General features: G+C 38.8%; 1 protein-coding gene across 1 annotated transcript in view; it reads right to left on the reverse strand.

Moving 5' to 3' along the window:
- The window catches only part of PIGN (phosphatidylinositol glycan anchor biosynthesis class N), a 207271-nt gene that overhangs the window by 114519 nt on the left and 78958 nt on the right, over positions 1-13794 (reverse strand). The window lies entirely within an intron of this gene.

Here is a 13794-nt window from a genome sequence, read left to right on the forward strand (position 1 = left end):
CTATAAATCTAATGCCATACACTACCTTGCACATAGTAGGCACATAATAAATGTTTGTTGAATTGTTTCAATTAAATGCTATTGAGAAGCAGGTGTCATATCAAGCCCTTTGTGGGCTAATTTTTCCTCAACTTCTTTTTGCTTTTGCATGAAGTGATATTAATTATAATCTTCCAAAATACTTCTCCATGATGTTTTGCAAATGAACTCATACTCTAAGATCACATTGGCCCTGGCTACCATGTCTCTTCATAACACAAGTAGATTAAATGTTTATTAGGAAAAGGCTATTGTGTTCCTTTGGCTTCCACATTGTGGTCATTGTTTCCACTGGTCAAACTTCACAGAGAAATCATGATAGGACAGACATCTTTATTTTTGTCCTCCCCCCCTTTATTTTTAAAGTTTAAATTTATTTTAAACAGGTTTTCCTGATCTTCCAATCTTCATAATTTCTTCTAATGTAGCATTTATTTTTACTTTTGCTCTACATAGTCAAAAGTTTTGATTGTACACATAGCTAATTCAGAAATGCCTTCTTCAGCAAGTAGATACTTCCTGTCTTTAAAAATATGGTTGGGGGGCAGCTAGGTGGCACAGTGGATAAAGCACCGGCCCTGGATTCAGGAAGACCTGAGTACCTGAGTTCAAATCTGGCCTCGGACACTTGACACTTACTAGCTGTGTGACCCTGGGCAAGTCACTTAACCCTCATTGCTCCACATATACATATACATATATATATATAATTGGATATATATATATATCCAATTATACTTCTGTGATGTTTAGGGTTTAACACATGTGGTGTTTTCTGCCTCTCTTTTTGAGGAAAATAGTTATAGTATTCAATCATGAGACAAAGGAAAGTCACTGTCATCTTTCTTTTCTTGATACCAACCCACATTTTCTCAAAATTTTCTTTGTGATACTTTTGCATTGATGATATTGATTAATTCCAATTGATCCTATATTTCTTGTTTATACAGTGTTTGCATGTTGTCACCTCCGTTAGACTATTAACTCCTTGAGAGCCTATAATATAGGAGGTGCTTAATAAATGCTTATTGGCTGACTGAGTTCAGAGAAATATATGTTAACTTAGTTTGGAAGATGTATTCATTAAATTCTTCATAGATATTCTTTATATTGAGATCTTTGGCAACAACTTGGTCCATATGATGACCCAACCAAGTGCTGTTACTTGTTGCCTTTGAACATATGATGAAAATAATTGTGTTAACTCCAAGGAGAACCCCAGAGCTACTCCTTGGCTGCAACTTTACTAAGTATTTTTATCTGACATATAATGAGAGTGTCTATAGTGAAATGGTTCAATTCCTACAGTCGTGAATTAATTTGGGAACTGGACAAAGTTTAACATAAAGAGTAAGAAGATTTAAATTTTTGAAGATGGTCTAAAAATGGTGTGACTCTTAGCACCCTGGGTTGTTTTTTGGTTTTTTTTCTTGACTCCATTACAACCCCTGCATCTAGCATTAATGGCCTTCACAAGTTCTACTCAGATACCTTATCATAAAATAAAGGTGACCTTAGGTTCTTGGTGTCTATGGCCAGTATAATGTAATTTTTTTGAGGTTCTACTAACTTGAAAAGCTTTTGGATACAGTCCTAGATGTACATATATTTATACATCATCTGCTGACTGGGCATATCAATGAAACAGATACACTTCTGTATATCTGGATTTGAACCTGTACCTACTATCTTTACTTCTGGATATTATCTTCATACCATGCTGACTTCACTCTGGCCAGCATCTTCATATTCCTCAACTTCTCCCCCTCTCCCTCCTCCCACTGCCCTGAACTTTACCAAGAGTTATTTCTAAGGATACAAAAGTAGAAGTGGAGAAATTTGTTCTGTCACTAACTTATTTTAGTAGGTAATGACCAAAAATTTTGTCGCAAATTATTCTGGCTCCAGAAAAATATTGCAAAATGTTGAGTTAAAATATGCTATTTATCCCCAAAGACCAGTATTGATTGATTCTAGAAGAGATGGATGTGTCTATAACTATGGCATATGTACAAAAGATGGTCTTAGAAACAAGGAACACAAAGGGGAAAAAAAAGGATGTATTTTGTGCTTGATACTCCCTGCTGTGGAACAAAAGAAGATTGAATCATACTGAAGAAGCATCCAAGCACTGGCTGAGGCACTAAAGCAAATAACAGGAGATGATACTGTACTAATTATCATATAAGCTCTTAACTACTTAACAAGTGAAAATCGCCTTCATTCCTCCAGAAGCTATACTCTTTGTTCTATCATTCTATAGAAACCTCTTCACCCTGGAAGCTCACTCCACCCCTAGAAGACTTCTCACATTGGAAGTATCCTCACCCCTACGGTCCCACCCTCTGATTGGCTGGTTCCTCCCAGAAGCAATCATGTCTTCATTCCTCTCCAGGCCCAAGTTCTGACTCTCCACAGGATTTTCTCTACAATGTCAGTATATCCCTCACTCCTTTTTCAGCTCTTTTATGTATAGTCTTTCACCATTAGAAATGTAAGCTCCTTGTGGGCAGGGACTGTCTTTATGTTTGTATTTGTATCCCCAAGGCTTAGCACAATGCCTGACGAATACTAAGTGTTTAATAAATGCCTACTGACTTGACTTGAAAAAGAAAACAGTACAGAAAGGCATGGCCAAAGCTGTAGAAAGGGGGCAGGACAGTCTATAGATAGGAAAATCAACTGAACTATCAATAAGCATTTATTTATTTATTTCCGGGGCAATGGGGGTTAAGTGACTTGCCCAGGGTCACACAGCTAGTAAGTGTCAAGTGTCTGAGGCCGGATTTGAACTCAGGTACTCCTGAATCCAGGGCCAGGGCTCTATCCACTGCGCCACCTAGCCACCCCCTACAATAAGCATTTATTAAGAGCCTGTTACTCTATCTACAAGAAGGTGTGCTAAGTACTGGGATTACAAAGACAAAAATAAAACATCCTTACCCTCAATCATCAATCAATCAACGAACATTTATTAAGTTCTATGTGTAAGACGCTGTGCTAAGAGCTGGGGAGAAAAAAAAAGAGGCAAAAGACAGTTCCTGTACTCAAGGAGTTTACAACCTAGTTAGGGGACACAACATGCAAACAAATATATGGAAAACAAGCTACATAGAGGATTACTAGGATAAAAAGAGGGACAACACAGGAAATACTTCTTGTAGAAAGTAGAATTCTAGTACTTAAAGGAAGCCAAGGATGTCAGTAAGAGGAGAGGAGGGGGAGTATCCCAGGAATGCGAGACAGCCAGAAAGAATGCCCAGAGCAGAGAGATGGAGTGTGTTATTCTTGGAAAAACCAGGAGGCCAATGTCACTGGATTGAAGAGAACTTTTTGGGGAATAAAATAAAAGACTAGAAAGATAGGAGGGGGCTAGGATATAAAAGGCTCTGAAGGCCAAATAGAGCATTTTGTATTTGCTCCTGGAGGCAGTAGGAAGTCCCTGGAGTTTATCGAGGAGGGAGATGACATGATGGGACCTGTACTTTAGGAAAATCACTTTAGTGACTGAGTGAAAGATGGGCTGGAGTGGGGAAAGATGAGGCAGGCAGACCCAGCAGTAGGCTGTGCCAATAATAAAAGCATGAGGCGATGAGGGCCTGCAATAGAATGGTGACAGTGTCAGAGGAGAGAAGAAATATATGTGTGTGCATATATATATATACAAAATAATTACAATATAATTGTTTTGGAGAGGAGGCCCTAGAATCTAGGGGGAATAGGAAAGGCCTCATGAAGGTGATAGCTTGGGATCTGAGCTGTGAAGAAATTAGGGATTCTATGAGGTGGGAGATGAGGAGGCAGTTCATTTCAGATGTGGCAGATAGTAAATGCAGAAAGGAAGAGTGGCATGTGGGAGGGAGGAACAAAGAAAATGGTTAGAGATGGGAGTTAACAAAGGGCCGACAATCTTTTAGCAGTCAAGACCCTTTTCCTTTTAGTGAGTGGAGGTTGGATAAGGGAGGAGGAAGAGCTGGTTTATAAGGAGAAAAGGAAATTTGCACTTGCTGCCTAACTAAAAGCAAGGAGAGTAGTGTGAACTAACAGTGCAGACAGGGGTGTCAAAGTGGCAAACAGTCAATGAAAATTGGCCTGAGGCACCCTTTGACATACAAGTAGGGTGTCTACACCTGTAACTAACTGAATGTGCTCTTTGTTCTGCCCCAGCCCACTTGTATATCTAGATGATAGATTTTTAAACAATAGTTATACTTTTTTTTTGGAGGGGGGGTGAGGCAATTGGAGTTAAGTGACTTGCCCAGGGTCACACAGCTAGCAAGTGTTAAGTGTCTGAGGCCAGATTGGAACTCAGGTTCTCCTGACTCCAGGGCTGGTGCTCTATCCACTGTGCCACCTAGCTGCCCAATAATTATAATTCTTAATGAAAATATTGGCAAATGAGAACTAGGAGAACAATATGCACGACCTAAATGATTTACATAAAATAACAGCTCAGGGTAGCTGAACACAGGTTAATTTTAATGACCAATTCTGGTACTGGAGAACAGGTAAAACATACTTTCTTCCTCCCAGTACATGCAGAAGGTAGCTGGAGTGGGGGGTGGGGAGAGAGAACAGAAGAGTGACTGAACTGTAAGGGCAGCTCAATTTGTTGGTTAGTTTGCTTAGGGTGTGTTTATCTTGTTTTGTTACAGGGTAGGATAAAATAGGAAGGGCTGAGGAAATTAATACGTCGTGGGATTAATATACTACTGATGAAAAAAAGTATTATTAAAACATAAAAAACAAAAATACTAGATAATGGGTAAAGTAACATATAGATACTCTGCCATGCCAAAGAAAGCCCACTGTGCCCCTATTTGATAATGACAGCTACCAAAGTTTTGGAACACACTAACACCATAGGACCTGCCCTGAAAACTCAACCCTTCAACTACAGTGGAAACATTGTACAGATCCTGGTTTCTGCCTTGAAGAACTTAAATTCTATTTCCTAGTTTAATTTATGAATTTTTAATGTTGAAATCCCTTAAAAGTTTACCAATAAATATTTTTTCCTCTAGAACAAGAATATTTCTAAAACAATAGTGAATTCCTTATTTTAAGAATAATTTTACTTCATCTTAATTCCTAAGTGATGTTTTATTTTGCGTTTGTTTTTTTGCGTTTGTTTGGTTTTTTGGTGGGGCAATGAAGGTTAAGTGACTTGCCCAGGGTCACAAAACTAGTAAGTGTCAAGTGTCTGATGCTGGATTTGAACTCAGATCCTCCTGAATCCAGGGGCCGTGCTTTATCCACTGAGCCACCTAGCTGCTCTGATACTTTATTTAAAACACAATGTCGCAGTCTCTTTTTCCTTGCAGCACTCACAGTAGGTAATGAATACCTTTCTTGATCATATTCTATTTTCAAAGATTTCTCTTTTGGATTCACAGTTTAAAGTGATTTTGATCTAATTTTCTGAATAGTGACAGAAAAATAATTCCTTAGAGCAAAAAGGCAAATCCTAAAGATTGTAGGTAAAGATATTTTGAATTATAGCCTCTGTCAGATTAGGAATAGGGTTGTTAGACACTCAGCTTTTAATAACAGTACCACATCAATCTTTTTAGAACCAAACACAAGTGATTTTGCTTGCTACATTTTAGGAGAACAAGGAGTCACTTCTATCACTGAAGAAAAGGTTACTCACTGCACAGAATACAAAGGCTTTGTTTTCCAGATGACATATTTCTCCACCCATTCTCCAGACAGTAATGACACTAAATTGGTGTTGGTATAGTAACTGTTAGAGAAAAGGATCATACTCAGGAAGGGCCCTTAAAAATCAACTAGTCTGGGGGCAGCTAGGTGGCACAGTAGATAGAGCACCGACCCTGGATTCAGGAGGACCTAAGTTCAAATCTGACCTCAGACACTTGAAACTTACTAGCTGTGTGACCTTGGGCAAGTCACTTAACCCTCATTGCCCCACCAAGAAAAAAAAAATCAACTGGTCCAACACTACAGATGAGGAAGAAGAGGAAGCCAAGGCCCTGGCCCTACAAAGTTTAAATGACTTGCTGGGATACTTAGTGCTACAACTCCAAGTTCAGCATTCTTTCCATTACTTTCTACTCTCCAACAGTCCCTAAGAGAAAAAACTCTCCTGTCTCTCAAAACCCTCTTTTACTATTACAGTCCAACATACATAAGCATTTAAAGAGTCAAATTGAATTTTCAGTTTTAATGCATTAAATCTTTTAGCAAAAATAGCTCTGAATAAGCAAAAGGCCATAATTCTTGGTACATCAAAATTAACTCAAGGTAGAATAAGATTACAATAGCCTTGGTATGTGGCCACTATAGTACTTCAACAAAATGGGCAAAGCTTTTTACCAAAGCATAAAAAAGTTAATCAACAATCCTGCTTAAGATTTTGATATTTGTAAGGTGATTAAATCAAATAGGCAGAAAATTGTTTTTGCTTCATAGTGTAAATTAGTAATCCTAAGAGAAAAAGAAAACATTCTCAAATGTCACCATCATAATGAGCTGCACCACTCAAGAGCAGTCAAATGTGCATAGAATTACAAAATCTCAGACAAAGGAATTTAGCTACAGATCATCCCATCAAAGCAGTATAAGAATAGGAATGCCCTCTAGAATATGAGTAAGCAATGGGAAAGTAGTCCTCAATCTCTACAATCTCTCCCTGAAGATGAGGAACTCCCTCCCTCCTAAGGCAGCCCAGGTCACTTCTGGAAACGTAATTGTTTGGAAAAATTTCTGCATCCTGAGCTAAAGCCTGACTCCCCTGTAATTTCCAAGGTGATCCTTTGGGATTTAATTGTACAGAAAACTGCCCTAAAACTCTAGCTACAGAGATTGTATCGTGAGTTTCTTTGTACAAACCATGCACTATACAGCGTTAGAGGGCAGAAAATGTAATTCTATCTTAACTAAAACAGGAGTGACTGAAGAGAGTGAGAGATAAAACCCTGCTTATTAATATTATGCTTATCTATGAAAATGTTCTTAAATTATGGAGGCAGCTGGTGGCTAGTATATAGAGGACTGGGCCCAGAGTCAGGAAGACATGAGTTCAAATCCAGCTTCAGACACTTACTAGCAGTTGTAACGATTGGAAGAACGCCACCTGCTGGAGACTTACTGTAGAAGAGTTCTGCCCATGAAGTGAAGGTCTTTGAGGGCAAGACCAGGAGTCTTTTCTTTGGCGTCAGGAAGTTACGCGGGCTAGTGGAAGGAGGAAGGAAGAGACTGGCACTCGCTCTCAGGCAGTCTTTTCCTTGGGACTCTGGTGGAGAGCGGAGCTAGAAATGTGCTCTCCCTTTAATAGATAGGAATCTAGGCCTTTCTCTCTCTCTTTACCAAATTCTTATTCTCCTTAATAAATGCTTAAAAGTCTAACTCTTGCTAAAGCTTATAATTTATTGGCGACCACTCATTAGATATTTTAGACAGACTAGCTAGAATTTTAGCCCTTAACACAGTGTGACCCTGGGCCAGTCACTTAACCTCTGATTGCCTGACAAAAGGGTCCACTGGATCCACTGGAGAAGGAAATAGCAATGCTCCAGTATCTTTGCCAAGAAAACCCTATGGAGAGTTAGTTGGTCCCTAGGGTCATGAAGAGTCAGACACAGTTGACTGTTTAAACAACAATGCTTAAGTTACTACGAAGATATTTTAATTATATGCCTGATTTACCCCCCAAAAGGTTCAACAAAACCAACAATTCAGTACTAATAAATTGCTTCTCTGGCTTCTCTAGAAAGTAATAAGCAGAAATAACCAGACAATAGTTTGCTAAGAGAGGGGCATCCCTAACATCTGGATACATAAATATCAACTCCTGAAGGCCATAAAGAATTTTCAGGCTTTGGAATAAGCCTCTCCTGCAGCACTCTAGCATAGATTAGGTTAAGTATACAGTACTATTCTTTCACACTAACAGCAAATAGTGCAAATGAGATAGAGAATTTCTTTTTTGTCCATTAAATTAGTTAGGAAAAAATCAGAGATGCTTTGTGAAGTGACATTTGGCAGCAAAGATTTTTTTTCTGAAGGGTCAGAAAATCATTTGCATCAAGGTTATTAACTGAAAATTTTTGAAAAAATCATTTGTATTGCCCATATATACACAACATCTGCAATTGCATATGCAGTTACAGACAGATCTTCAACAACATTGATGCTCATAAGGATGACTGTATGTCATGAACAGACAAATTATTTTCCATATATTCTGTTTAACAAGGCAGAAAAGTATGCAATACATTTTGTGTAGAGTTGGGAAAAAATGGATTTGAATCCTGTATCCAACACTTACTAACTGTGACTATAGGTAATTTTGTCACTTAACCTCTTGAGTTTCAGTTTTGCTCATCAATAAAATGGGAATAATGATATCTGAACTACCTATTTGATGACAAAAGGACTTTATAAACCTTAAAGGACCGTATAAACGTGAGTAATTGTTACTTTTGAGACTCAATTTCATATTTATGGGTACTCCCTCCCCCAGTATAGACCACAGCCCCTGCAGAAACTCACTTAGTGGTCTTCAAGAGATCCTCAGACCAAAAAGATCATTGTTATATGGTCAAACTGGTGGTGAGCTGCTCAGAAATTGTTACAGTTCTTCCTTGGGGGAGGACTATTCATCCATACATGACTGGGCCTATACTCAAATCTTTTCCATTTTGGTAGGATTTGACATGACTTTTGTTCTAATGGTCTCACCTTTGAGAACCCACAGGTGAGGCATCAGAGTAGAACACTGATGAAGGGATTATAATAATAGAGATAATATAAGTGCACCAGAGAAGTACAAAACAATATTATATGAGATCAGGGGAAGAGGATCAAGAGAGATTTCACAAAGGGATAGATGTTTAGTTGGAATTTAGAGATGGATCATGTGGAAGTCTAATAAGAATTCATTTTTTAAGGTGGAAACCATCAATGTTCCAGAATGTTCATGTGTTACAGTATGGGAATTTATTTTGATTTGGGGACCACGCCTTTGGGCTGAGATTAAAAAGCCTTAGGCCAGGGGCAGCTAGGTGGCGCAGTGGATAGAGTACCAGCCCTGGATTCAGGAGTACCTGAGTTCAAATCCGGCCTCAGACACTTAACACTTACTAGCTGTGTGACCCTGGGCAAGTTACTTAACCCCAATTTCCTCAGTAAAAAAAAAAAAAAACAGCCTTAGGCCCTCATGGGGTTTTTCTGTGTAAGAGGGGCTGGTGCGGGGCGGCTAGATGGCACAGTGGATAGAGCACCGGCCCTGGAGTCAGGAGTACCTGAGTTCAAATCCGGCCTCAGACACTTAACACTTACTAGCTGTGTGACCCTGGGCAAGTCACTTAACCCCAATTGCCTCACAAAAAAAACAAAAAACAAAAAACAAACAAACAAACAAACAAACAAAAAGAGGGGCTGGTGCCCCTCCCCCTCTGCTTCAGCTGAGCCAAAAGCCCCCAAGACTTTACAGGCCAGGTCAGACTGCTGGAGGGAAAAAGCCCCAGCTCCCTCCACCCTGAAGGGATCTATCCCAGAGATTCAGGGCTTGTAGCCCGTGGTGCAGAGGTCCTAGGCGCGCAGCAGAGGGCATGGTTCCCTGGAGCCCTGGGTGTGATACACACGGGAACTGGAGCCCTGGCCCGGCAGCCGCCATAGCTCGGCCAGCGGATTAACTTGGCATGCGGGGGCACAGGGAGCCAGAGGTTTGAGGGGAGAGAAGGAAGATATATACCGGGGGACAGTCAGCACAGGGAGGTTGGAGAAAGCGAAGTTGGAGGGCGGACAGAAGCGGGGCTGCTACAAGGATGTTAAGGAGACTGAGGCTATGTAAAGAGAGGGGCTGACAGAGACAAAAAAAGCTAAGAGCGAGGATAGAGAAGACGCAGGGGGGCGGACAGACACAGGAAGGAGCCGTATGGAGCAAGAGGCTTTTCAGGGTTCAGCGGCAGTGTAGAAAGGGAAGTTAGACAGAAAGAAGGGACACTAGAAGAAGGTCGGTTGGTACAGAGACACTAAGAAAGTTGCAGGCATGGCAAAGATTAAGCACAAATGGTGGCAGCAGAGAGACATGCCGGAAAGCACTCGGGTTGTACATTTTATTTTCCTGTATTCTTAATTTTAAATTGTATCTCATAAATAAACCCTCTGCTGTTAAATTGGAAGAGGCTTCTTAATCTTTTGCTTATCAATTTGGGCAGGGAGCAGTGTGGAAAAAATTTTAAAAGGCCCTAACAGATTGGCTTAGGAAATTAATAGCAGTCAGATAGCCAGCCAAGTCAAAAGTCCCAAGATTAGTCCTCCAGTTAGATTAGACACCCCCCCCCAGTCATATTAGTCCCCCCCAAGTTAATTTAAATATTTTTACATTTGAATGGCGACCTCAAAGGGGCTTATGACACAATTATAATTTTCATATAATCATAAATTTTCATATAAATCCAATTATACAATTTTTCAGATTAGATATAGCTATTTTTTTCTTAACTATAGGAAGCCCCTGTTATACCCGCACAACCCTTTTACCACCTGATACTCCTCTCTACCCCTTTTCTATAACCTTCCACATCTGGATTTTTCCATCAAAGACACTTCTAGCCTCAAGCTATACTCAACTGGTCTTCACTGGCTACTTTCCAGTATCTCTCTGCCTATAAAATCAGGATGAAAAATCAATCACATTGTCCTTCTAGAAACCCTTCCCATCCCTATAAAATCCACAGATCATCTGTGTGATGCCAAGTTGCAGAAGATCTTAAATGCCAAGTGTATAAATATTACTGGTAACAGGAAACTGCTGAGGATTTTTTAGAAGAAGAGTAGAGGGTCAGAGACCTCTCCATAAACAAGACAAGCTTGGCAAAGATATGACAGACAGATTGGAGGGGGAAGAAAGTAGATTCTGGAAGATCTTATTAGAAGGCTATTTAAATAATCTAGATAAGGTGGGGAAGACAGACCCACTAATACAATATTTGTAGGAGAATGAATTAGCCTGGCTATTCTGCAAAATAATTTGAAACTATGACAGGAAACAGACCTGGTGATCCTACTAAGCATATATATGAAGAAGGCTAAAACACATACACACAACACATAAAAAAGGACTAACAGATAAGCATAACAGATCACAATAATGATAATAGGCTAGCATTTATATAGTGCTATAAGATTTGAAAAGTATTTTACATATGGCATCTCAATTGTTCTTCTCCAAATTCCAAGAAAATAAGTGCTATTATTTCCTACCCGGTTTTTACAGATGTGGAAACAGAGAGGTTTAGTACCTTCACCAGGGTCATAAAGCTAGTCAGTGACTGAGGTAGGATTCAAACTCAGGTCTTCCTGACTCCAGTGCTCTATCCATTATGTCACCTAGCTGCCTCAACATATATATTTTGGTGTCTATGTATCTATTGATCTGTCTATTGATGAGGTCAGCTAGGTGACTCCATGTATAAAGCACTGGCCCTGAAGTTAGGAGGACCTGAATTTAAATCTTACCTTAGGCACTTATTAGCTGTGTGACCTTGGGCAAGTCACCTAACCCCATTGCCTTAAACATCCAGGGCTACCTCCAGTCATCCTGATGTATATCTGGCCACTGGACCCAGATGGCTCTGGAGGAGAAAGTGAGGTTGGTGGCCTTGCACAGCCCTCCCTCACTTAAATCCAATTCAGTGCAAGTCATGACATCACTCTGATGGCATGGTCCTCTTTGAGAATGAAGGGCAAACAACAACAACTTCTATTGATGAACAGACACAAATATGTACACACGTATACATATAGTGAGTGAACACATAACACTTCACATAGATGTATAAATAGTCACATACATGCATACACATGTATGTCCATGTGTGTAGATAGGCACACGATAAGGTCTTTATATACATACATGTATTAACATGTGTGTCACACACACACACACCCTTCAAAATATTCAGAGTACTTCTTATGGTAGTAGGATCCTAATCCTGTTTTGAAAATAAAGTAGGCCCTCATCAGATAATGAATGGCTGAACAAATTATGGCATATGAATATAATGGAACAGCATTGCTGGAAGAAACACTAAATATGACAATTCGGAGAACTCTGGGAAGCTTTACATGAATTGATACAGAGCAAAATAAGCAGAAACAAAATAATAAAAATGCAAAAGCCACAACAATGGAAAGGAAAACAATGCTACAAGCTGTCAAAATTCAGGTCAATGCAATAGTTATTCATCCAGAGAGGATTAATGAATAATCATACATTTCTCCTCTCTGTAGAGAGATGACGGAATACAGGAATTTACTGAGGCATAAGCTGACAGACACAGTTAATGTGTTCATTTGTCTGGCTTAGCTGCATTTCTTTCTTATAAGGGCAGGTTTTATTGGAGGTTATTGAGAAGGTGACAATGATGTAAATGAAATAGAAATAATAAAAAAGAAAATAAAGAGAGCCCATACTAGTGTGGTGGGAGTGGGCTTAGAAAGAAGAATACAGATTTAGGAGAATACATTCCAAGCTCTAGTTGCTAGAATGCAGCTGGGGCTAATGTGGAATTTAGAACATATCTTAGATGTTATAGAAGGAAAAATAAAACAAAGAGGAAAACAAAATATTTAAAGATAGATGTAAGAAGACATTGGACTCTTTCTACAGAATATCACCTACTATGAAATGGCAAATGGCATAAAGCTCTCCTTAAATCTAACCCTATAGGGTTTATTACTGGAAATACTTTATTTATCACACTGTTGAACTTTCAGGTCCATGCTAAAGTATTATATTATAGGTTACTTTTACAAAAAGTTTCTAATGTATTAAGGAAAAGATTAGGATCCACCAGGAATTTAAACTATTATAAGAAAATCCTAAAGGCAAAGAGAGAAAAACATACAAACTAGAGAAATTTCAACTAAATCTTAGCAAGTCCAATACATATTTGGAGGTTGATTATATGCTGTAACAGGATGAAAGAACCATTATTAAACTTGACGACTAGCATAAGACAAACATGCAATAATCTATAAATTTTATCTGCTAAAAAAATCTGAATGTTGATTTAAATTGAGAAAAATGTAATTCACTGTTCCTAGTTCAGAACTGGGCAGATGGGCAAAACTCTTCAAAGAAATAGATAGCATGGTGGCAGAACCAGGTAGCTATTTAAAGTGTAATTAGCTCCTTATCCATATGTTCCCTTTTGTGCTATATGGTTTTATATATGTTGCTACCTGAGACAAGATGGAATTCATTTTAATTTGGTCCTCAAGCTCTGTACAAATTAAGGTACAAGTGTAAAAAATCTGACTAAAATTTTTAATTTCTTCCTTCTAAGATAATTTAAGAATCAGTAAATCATAGTATCAGGGACTTTTGGTGTCTGACTTGATCTAACAAAATCTACATCTTACAAATGATGAAACTGAAGCATAGACATGGGAAGTGATTTGTCTAAGGTAACACAATGACTTAATGGAAGAGTGAGAAGTTAAATAGGAACTTTGGGTTTCAAAGTTCTTTTGAAAGAACGGATGTCAATAAAATTCAAAGAGTTCTTCAAAAGGGAAGATTCTAGAATTAATAAAGCTCTTGAGATGGAGGGAACAACAAAGCCTATCTCATGGTTAATGGGAAAAGTAGCTTGAACTCACTGACAAAATGATCTTTATATTTAGGGTTGCCTAATTTTGAAAGAAACGAATGATAATCAATTTAAAAAATAGATCTGCTAGAAGAAAAGGATTATTTGATCTGACCAGATAAGCTCG

This window comes from Dromiciops gliroides, chromosome 1, assembly GCF_019393635.1.
Source record: "Dromiciops gliroides isolate mDroGli1 chromosome 1, mDroGli1.pri, whole genome shotgun sequence".
NCBI lineage: Eukaryota > Metazoa > Chordata > Mammalia > Microbiotheria > Microbiotheriidae > Dromiciops > Dromiciops gliroides.